Source organism: Arachis hypogaea, chromosome 5 (assembly GCF_003086295.3).
Source record: "Arachis hypogaea cultivar Tifrunner chromosome 5, arahy.Tifrunner.gnm2.J5K5, whole genome shotgun sequence".
NCBI classification, from domain to species: domain Eukaryota; kingdom Viridiplantae; phylum Streptophyta; class Magnoliopsida; order Fabales; family Fabaceae; genus Arachis; species Arachis hypogaea.
In genome coordinates, this window is record NC_092040.1 from 61,095,407 (window position 1) to 61,105,598 (window position 10,192).

The following is a 10,192-nucleotide window of genomic DNA, read 5'->3' on the forward strand; positions in this document are numbered from 1 at the left end:
CTATAAAACAAAGAAAATCTAACTAAAATATCCTAATTTATTGGTGCTAGGGAAGAGAAATTACCTCCGGAAGTCAGGTACTGACCGACCTCCCCACACTTAAGGCTTTACACCGTCCTCGGTGCCATCTGTCAGGAACAATGGTGGGCTGGTGGCAGTGTCTCCACAGTCGGGGACGTTATGGCTCCCTGTGCTGGTGAAGGAAGTGGAGTTCGGTGTGCCTGGATCGTCATCGGGTCGGTGATTACCTGTAAGTAGCTCCTTGAGGTATTTGAAACGACGGTGGTTGCGGCGTTCTCGGAGCTTTGCTTTCTTTTCTTGTTGGTCCAACCGCTTCAGTATTTGATGCAGCAGCTGACTAGTAGATGGTGGGGGAGCTGCAGCATCCTCTGTGGACTGGCTGGTAGTGGCAAGTTGTGGCCTGAGATATCTCCCGTTAGGGACATACTGATCATCCCGTGGAAGAATGGCTTTGGTGTCTGATCTCCAGCTCTGTAGGATACTCCGACTACTGAGTTAAGATTAGAGACCAATGTGGGGAAAGGTAGGTTGCCCATGATCTGTACATGTTCCATAGCATTCCGGATATGTCTTGGTAAATTAAGAGGCTGGTCTGTGAGGATGCACCATAGTAGAACGGCCATGTCTGCGGTGAAGGAGGACTCATGAGTACTCGGGAAGACGTAATGGGACATAATCTGTGCCCATACGTGAGCCTCTAAGGTGAGTGCAGAAGCCGAGATTCCCTTAGGACAGGAACGATGGTATCCGAAGATCCATTTACTGCCAGGTCGAGCGATAACTTTGAGAACAGCGTCCCAGTCAAAGGTGTATGCCTGGTGCTTGATTGCGACTTTCTGAAAGGCGTCCAATCCCTCTGGAGTAGGTGGGAGAGCTAAGGCTTGATGTATGGCCTCTACTGTAATGGGGACTTGCTTCTGGCGTAAATAGATAGACTGCAAAGTCGGCAGGTGGAAGTTGGAGTAGAACTCAACAACCCAAGAAAGATTAACCTGTCATGGCTGTCTCTGTAAGAATTCCCAATGTCTTTGTGCAATTTGTGGCTCAACAAATTCAGCAATACGAGGCGGAAGGATAAGAAGGTGTTCATTGTTGTAATTTCGAGCTACCAGAATAGGAAACATCTGCTCACAGTAGCGATTTGGGAATCGTGCAGTGTCCTTGGCTGGGAAGGCTCTCTCCTTTTCATCAACCTTGATAATCCTTTTAATTCTTTTTGTTGAGGACTTGACTGCAGTTGAAGAAGGCTCTGTCACTAATGCTCTCTTCGTTCCTTTCCTTGCTGTGGGTTTAGGGGTAGCTTTCTCTTTGCCTTTCTTGGTGGCCATTCTGAAAAAGGGAAGAGAAAGTAAGTTAAATCCAAAGAGATAAAGCAAGGAGGGAGAGTGAGTGAGTGATAATCAGTGCAGGGTAAAGATGAATAAAATAAACACATGGTCATGACAACATGTGAAAAGATCATTAAAAGAAATAGAACAAGTGCATGATAGGGTAAGTAGATGCAGATGATTATTGGCATGCCGGCAAGGGCATGAGTAGCATAGATCAAGCATCACTTCGTAATAAACTATCACGTTTGTATTGGCAATTAAATTCAGTTAATAAAATGGTAAAGGGAATTTGTGAAAAACATGCTTTGAATAGTAGAAAGTATAATAGAGAAGTGCATAATACCATATGGGCTTTTTCACAAACACATAGCATGCATGGTAAATAAGGTATAGAAAGTATTAAAGCAAACATTCAAGCAACCCTTTAAAGAAAATAATATATAATTGCCAACAATTTGCAACAATCTACAAGCATATAATGAGGAATAATGACTCAAATAAATTTCTAACACCATGTAAAAAGAAAAGAAGAAGAAAGAAAATATGGATAATGAAAAGAAAAAGAAAAGAAAAGAAAATAACATATAAAATAAGAAGAATGATAGAAAAGGAAGGAGGGAAGAAGAAAATAAAACCTTGGTAATGGAGGTGAGAGAGAGAGAGTGAAAGGTGAGATAGAAGGAAGAAGGGAGAAGGAAGAAATAAGGAGGGAAAAGAAAAATTAGGATTTGGAGAAGAGAAAGATAAGATATTTTGGCAATTGGTGCGCGAAATTGTGAACAATACTTTTTCACAACTCTCATAATCCCCGGTCATGAACCCCAAAAACTTGGTAGCTCAATACCATGGCATTACACAACTTCGCACAACTAACCAGCAAGTGCACTGGGTCGTCCAAGTAATAAACCTTACGCGAGTAAGGGTCGATCCCACGGAGATTGTTAGTATGAAGCAAGCTATGGTCATCTTGTAAATCTTAGTCAGGCAAACTCAAATGGATATGGTGATGAACGAAATAAACATAAAGATAAAGATAGAGGTACTTATGTAATTCATTGGTAGGAACTTCAGATAAGCGCATAAAGATGCCTTCCCTTCCGTCTCTCTGCTTTCCTACTGTCTTCATCCAATCCTTCTTACTCCTTTCCATGGCAAGCTCATGTAGGGTTTCACCGTTGTCAATGGCTACCTCCCATCCTCTCAGTGATTACGTTGCCTATGCTCTATCACAGCATGGATAATCATCTGTCGGTTCTCGGTCAGGCCGGAATAGAATCCAGCGATTCTTTTGCGTCTGTCACTAACGCCCCGCCTGCTAGGAGTTTGAAGCATGTCACAGTCATTCAATCATTGAATCCTACTCAGAATACCACAGACAAGGTTAGACCTTCCGGATTCTCTTGAATGCCGCCATCAGTTCTAGCCTATACCACGAAGACTCTGACCTCACGGAATGGTTGGCTCGGTTGTCAGGCAAGCACTCGGTTGTCAGGCGATCAACCATGCATCGTGCAATCAGGAATCCAAGAGATATTCACCCAATCGAAGGTGGAACAGAGGTGGTTGTCAGTCACATGTTCATAGGTGAGAATGATGATGAGTGTCACGGATCATCATATTCATCAAGTTGAAGAACAAGTGATATCTTTAGAACAAGAACAAGCGGAATTGAATGGAAGAACAATAGTAATTGCATTAATACTCGAGGTACAGCAGAGCTCCACACCTTAATCTATGGTGTGTAGAAACTCCACCGTTGAAAATACATAAGAACAAGGTCTAGGCATGGCCGTGAGGCCAGCCTCCCAATGATCTAAGAACTAGACGTTCAAAGATGATCTAGAGATCTAAAGTGATCAAAAGATCCCCAGATGAAAATACAATAGTAAAAGGTCCTACTTATAGAAAACTAGTAGCCTAGGGTGTACAGAGATGAGTAAAAGACATAAAAATCCACTTCCGGGCCCACTTGGTGTGTGCTTGGACTGAGCAATGAAGCATTTTCGTGTAGAGACTCTTCTTGGAGTTAAACGCCAGCTTTAGTGCCAGTTTGGGCGTTTAACTCCCATTTTGGTGCCAGTTTGGGCGTTTAACGCTGGGATTTCTGAGGGTGACTTTGAACGCCGGTTTGGGCCATCAAATCTTGGGCAAAGTATGGACTATCATATATTGCTGGAAAGCCCAGGATGTCTACTTTCCAACGCCGTTGAGAGCGCGCCAATTGGGCTTCTGTAGCTCCAGAAAATTTGCTTCGAGTGCAATGAGGTCAGAATCCAACAGCATCTGCAGTCCTTTTTTAGTCTCTGAATCAGATTTTTGCTCAGGTCCTTCAATTTCAGCCAGAAAATACCTGAAATCACAGAAAAACACACAAACTCATAGTAAAGTCCAGAAAAGTGAATTTTAACTAAAAACTAATAAAAATATACTAAAAACTAACTAGATCATACCAAAAACATACTAAAAACAATGCCAAAAAGCGTATAAATTATCCGCTCATCACAACACCAAACTTAAATTGTTGCTTGTCCTCAAGCAACTGAAAATCAAAATAGGATAAAAAGAAGAGAATATGCAATGAATTCCAAAAACATCTATGAAGATCAGTATTAATTAGATGAGCGGGGCTTTTAGCTTTTTGCCTCTGAATAGTTTTGGCATCTCACTCTATCCTTTGAAATTCAGAATGATTGGCTTCTTTAGGAACTTAGAATCCAGATAGTGTTATTGATTCTCCTAGTAGAGTATGATGATTCTTGAACATAGCTACTTATTGAGTCTTGGCTGTGGCCCAAAGCACTCTGTCTTCCAGTATTACCACCGGATACATACATGCCACAGACACATAATTGGGTGAACCTTTTCAGATTGTGACTCAGCTTTGCTAGAGTCCCCAATCAGAGGTGTCCAGGGTTCTTAAGCACACTCTTATTCCCTTGGATCACAACTTTATTTCTTTCTTTTCTTTTTTTTTTCGTTTTCTCTTTTTTTCGATTTTTTTTTTGAATAGAAATGCTTTTTCTTGCTTCAAGAATCATTGTAATGATTTTTCAGATCCTCAGTAACATGTCTCCTTTTTCATCATTCTTTCAAGAGCCAACATTCATGAACCACAAATTCAAGATACATATGCACTGTTTAAGCATACATTCAGAAAACAAAAATATTGCCACCACATCACAATAATTAAACTGTTATAAAATTCAAAATTCATGCAATTCTTTCCTTTTCAATTTAAGCACGTTTTTATTCAAGAAAGGTGATGGATTCATAGGACATTCATAACTTTAAGGCATAGACACTAAGACACTAATGATCACAAGACACAAACATGGACAAACATAAGCATAAAATTCGAAAAACAGAAGAATAAAGAACAAGGAAATCAAAGAACGGGTCCACCTTAGTGATGGCGGCTCTTTCTTCCTCTTGAAGATCCTATGGAGTGCTTGAGCTCCTCAATGTCTCTTCCTTGTCTTTGTTTCTCCTCTCTCATGAGTCTTTGATCTTCTCTAATCTCATGGAGGATGATGGAGTGTTCTTGATGCTCCACCCTTAGTTGTCCCATGTTGGAACTCAATTCTCCTAGGGAGGTGTTTAGTTGCTCCCAATAGTTTTGTGGAGGAAAGTGCATCCCTTGAGGAATCTCAGGGATTTCATGATGAGTAGGGTCTCTTGTGTGCTCCATCCTCTTCTTAGTGATGGGCTTGTCCTCATCAATGGGGATGTCTCCCTCTATGTCAACTCCAACTGAATAACAGAAGTGACAAATGAGATGAGGGAAGGCTAACCTTGCTAAGGTAGAGGACTTGTCCGCCACCTTATAGAGTTCTTGGGCTATAACCTCATGAACTTCTATTTCTTCTCCAATCATGATGCTATGGATCATGATAGCCCGGTCTATGGTAACTTCGGACCGGTTGCTAGTGGGAATGATTGAGCGTTGGATGAACTCCAACCATCCTCTAGCCACGGGTTTGAGGTCATGCCTTCTCAATTGAACCGGCTTTCCTCTTGAATCTCTCTTCCATTGGGCGCCCTCTTCACATATGACTGTGAGGACTTGGTCCAACCTTTGATCAAAGTTGACCCTTCTAGTGTAAGGATGTTCATCTCCTTGCATCATAGGCAAGTTGAATGCCACCCTCACACTTTCCGGACTAAAATCCAAGTATTTCCCCCGAACCATAGTAAGATAATTCTTTGGATTCGGGTTCACACTTTGGTCATGGTTCTTGGTGATCCATGCATTGGCATAGAACTCTTGAACCATCAAGATTTCGACTTGTTGAATGGGGTTGGTAAGAACTTCCCAACCTCTTCTTCGGATCTCATGTCGGATCTCTGGATATTCACCCTTTTTGAGTGAAAAAGGGACCTCGGGGATCACCTTCTTCAAGGCCACAACCTCATAGAAGTGGTCTTGATGCACTCTTGAGATGAATCTTTCTATCTCCCATGACTCGGAGGTGGAAGCTTTTGCCTTCCCTTTCCTCTTTCTAGAGGTTTCTCCGGCCTTGGATGCCATAAATGGTTATGGAAAAACAAAAAGCAATGCTTTTACCACACCAAACTTAAAATGTTTGCTCGTCCTCGAGCAAAAGAAGAAAGAAGAGAGTAGAAGAAGAAGAAATGAGGGGAAAGGGAATGGCTTTAATTTTCGGCCAAGAAGGGGAGAAGTGGTGTGTATGTTGTGTGAAAATGAAGGAGTGAAGGAGGGTTTATATAGGAGGGGGGAAGGGGAGGGTTCGGCCATTTGAGGGTGGGTTTGGGAGGTAAAGTGGTTTGAATTTGAATGGTGAGGTAGGTGGAGTTTTATGAAAGATGGATGTGAGTGGTGAAGAGAAAGATGGGATTTGATAGGTGAAGGGTTTTTGGGAAGAGGTGTTGAGGTGATTGGTGAATGGGTGAAGAAGAGAGAGAAAGTGGTAGGGTAGGTGGGGATCCTGTGGGGTCCACAGATCCTGATGTGTCAAGGAAAAGTCATCCCTGCACCAAATGGCAAACAAAATCATGTTTTTAGCCATTTCTGGCGTTAAACGCCGGGCTGGTGCCCATTTCTGGCGTTTAACGCCAGCTTCTTGCCCCTTTCTGGCGTTTAACGCCAGTCTGGTGCCCCTTTCTGGCGTTAAACGCCCAGAATGGTGCCAGACTGGGCATTAAACGCCCAACAGCTAACCTCACTGGCGTTTAAACGCCAGTGGGTGCGTCCGACAGGGTGTGCTGTTTTTCTTCCTGTTTTTCATTCTGTTTTTGCTTTTTTCATTGATTTTGTGACTTCTCATGATCATCACCCTACAAAAAAGAAAAAATAACAAAATAAAATAGATAAAATATAACATTGGGTTGCCTCCCAACAAGCGCTTCTTTAATGTCAGTAGCTTGACAGAGGACTCTCATGGAGCCTCACAGATACTCAGAGCCATGTTGGAACCTCCCAACACCAAACTTAGAGTTTGAATGTGGGGGTTCAACACCAAACTTAGAGTTTGGTTGTGGCCTCCCAACACCAAACTTAGAGTTTGACTGTGGGGGCTCTGTTTGGCTCTGTTTTGAGAGAAGCTCTTCATGCTTCCTCTCCATGATGACAGAGGGATATCCTTGAGCCTTAAACACCAAAGATTCTTCATTCACTTGAATGATCAACTCTCCTCTATCAACATCAATCACAGCCTTTGCTGTGGCTAGGAAGGGTCTGCCAAGGATGATGGATTCATCCATGCACTTCCCAGTCTCTAGGACTATGAAATCAGTAGGGATGTAATGGTCTTCAACTTTAACCAGAACATCCTCTACAAGTCCATGGGCTTGTTTTCTTGAATTGTCTGCCATTTCTAGTGAGATTTTTGCAGCTTGCATCTCAGAGATCCCTAACTTCTCCATTACAGAGAGAGGCATGAGGTTTACACTTGACCCTAAGTCACACAAGGCCTTCTTGAAGGTCATGGTGCCTATGGTACAAGGTATTGAAAACTTCCCAGGATCCTGTCTCTTTTGAGGCAGTTTCTGCCTAGACAAGTCATCCAGTTCCTTGGTGAGCAAAGGAGGTTCATCCTCCCAAGTCTCATTTCCAAATAACTTGTCATTCAGCTTCATGATTGCTCCAAGGTATTTAGCAACTTGCTCCTCAGTGACATACTCATCCTCTTCAGAGGAAGAATACTCATCAGAGCTCATGAATGGCAGAAGTAAGTCCAATGGAATCTCTATGGTCTCAGTTTGAGCCTCAGATTCCCATGGTTCCTCATTGGGGAACTCATTGGAGGCCAGTGGACGCCCACTGAGGCCTTCCTCAGTGGCGTTCACTGCCTCTTCTTCCTCCCAAAATTCGGCCATGTTGATGGCCTTGCACTCTCCTTTTGGGTTTTCTTCTGTATTGCTTGGAAGAGTATTAGGAGGGAGTTCAGTAATTTTCTTGCTCGGCTGTCCCACTTGTCCTTCCAAGTTTCTAATGGAAGACCTAGTTTCAGTCATGAAACTTTGAGTGGTTTTGATTAGATCAGAGACCATGGTTGCTAAGTCAGAGTTATTCTGCTTAGAACTCTCTGTCTGTTGCTGAGAAGATGATGGAAAAGGCTTGCTATTGCTAAACCTGTTTCTTCCACCATTATTGTTATTGAAACTTTGTTGAGGTCTCTGTTGATCCTTCCATGAAAGATTTGGATGATTCCTCCATGAAGGATTATAGGTGTTACCATAGGGTTCTCCCATGTAATTCACCTCTTCCATTGAAGGATTCTCAGGATCATAAGCTTCTTCCTCAGATGAAGCTTCCTTAGTACTGCTTGGTGCATTTTGCATTCCAGACAGACTTTGAGAAATCATATTGACTTGTTGGGTCAATATTTTATTCTGAGCCAAAATGGCATTCAGAGTGTCAATCTCAAGAACTCCTTTCTTCTGACTAGTCCCATTGTTCACAGGATTTCTTTCAGAAGTGTACATGAATTGGTTATTTGCAACCATTTCAATCAGTTCTTGAGCTTCAGTAGGCGTCTTCTTCAGATGAAGAGATCCTCCAGAAGAGCTATCCAAAGACATCTTGGATAGTTCAGAGAGACCATCATAGAAAATACCTATGATGCTCCATTCAGAAAGCATATCAGAAGGACACTTTCTGATTAATTGTTTGTATCTTTCCCAAGCTTCATAGAGGGATTCTCCTTCCTTCTGTCTGAAGGTTTGGACTTCCACTCTAAGCTTACTCAATTTTTGAGGTGGAAAGAACTTTGCCAAGAAGGCATTGACTAGCTTTTCCCAAGAGTCCAGGCTTTCTTTAGGTTGAGAGTCCAACCATGTTCTAGCTCTGTCTCTTACAGCAAAAGGGAATAGCATAAGTCTGTAGACCTTAGGGTCAACCCCATTAGTCTTGACTGTGTCACAGATGTGTAAGAACTCAGCTAAAAACTGATAAGGATCTTCTAATGGAAGTCCATGGAACTTGCAATTCTGTTGCATTAGAGAAACTAGTTGAGGCTTAAGCTCAAAGTTGTTTGCTCTAATGGCAGGGATAGAGATGCTTCTCCCATAGAAATCGGGAGTAGGTGCAGTGAAGTCACCCAGCACCTTCCTTGCATTGTTGGCATTGTTGTTGTCTTCGGCTGCCATGAGTTCTTCCTCTTTGAAGAATTCGGTCAGGTCCTCTAAAGAGAGTTGTGCTTTGGCTTCTCTTAGCTTTCTCTTCAAGGTCCTTTCAGGTTCAGGATCAGCTTCAACAAGAATGCCTTTGTCTTTGCTCCTGCTTATATGAAAGAGAAGAGAACAAGAAAATATGGAATCCTCTATGTCACAGTATATAGATTCCTTGAAGTGTCAGAGGAAAAGAAGAGTAGAAGACAGAAGTAGAAAATTCGAACTTATCAAAGGAGATGGAGTTCGAATTTTGCATCAAGGGATAATGTTAGTCCATAAATAGAAGGATGTGAGAAGAAGGGAAGTGATTTTCGAAAATTAAGTAAAAAATTTGAAAACATTTTTGAAAAACATTACTTAATTTTCGAAAATGAAAGTGGGAAAGAAATAAAATGATTTTTGAAAAAGATTTTGAAATTAGAAATCAAGAAGATTTGATTGAAAATTATTTTGAAAAAGATGTGGTTAAGAAGATATGATTGGTTTTAAAAACGATGTGATTGAGAAGATATGATTTAAAAAACATTTTAAAAAGATTTGATTTTGAAAATTAAAAACTTGGCTAACAAGAAAAGATATGATTCAAACATTAAACCTTTCTCAACAGAAAAGGCAACATACTTGAAATGTTGAATCAAATCATTAATTGATAGTAAGTATCTTTGAAAAAGGAAAGAAATTGATTTTGAAAATATATGATTGAAAAGATATAATTTGAAAAAGATTTGATTTTGAAAAACTTTGAAAACCTGAAAAAAATTGCATAAAAAAAACAGAATCTTCCCCCTTGTGCCATCCTGGCGTTAAACGCCCAGAATGGTGCACATTCTGGCGTTTAACGCCCAAAACTATACCCTTTTGGGCGTTAAACGCCCAACCAGGTACCCTGGCTGGCGTTTAAACGCCAGTCTGTCCTTCTTCACTGGGCGTTTTGAACGCCCAGCTTTTTCTGTATAATTCCTCTGCCGTATGTTCTGAATCTTCAATTCTCTGTATCATTGACTTGAGAAGACACAAATTAAAATTATTTTTGGATTTTTAATAATAAGAACAAATCAAAATGCAACAAGAATTAAATAACAATGCATGCAAGACACCAAACTTAGCAGTTTGTATACTACTGACACTATGAAAATGCATATGAGACACACAAAACACTCAAGTCAATTGAATTCAAAGATTAGAGCACGAAAATTATCAAGAATTAC

At 41.2% G+C, this 10,192-nt stretch overlaps 1 non-coding gene across 1 annotated transcript; it reads left to right on the forward strand.

Moving 5' to 3' along the window:
- The first annotated feature begins 8,447 nt into the window (after window positions 1–8,447).
- On the forward strand, window positions 8,448–8,555 carry LOC112804872 (small nucleolar RNA R71). Its single transcript, XR_003203490.1, has one exon. It is a non-coding gene; the product is annotated as a small nucleolar RNA R71 (small nucleolar RNA).
- Window positions 8,556–10,192: the final 1,637 nt, after the last annotated feature.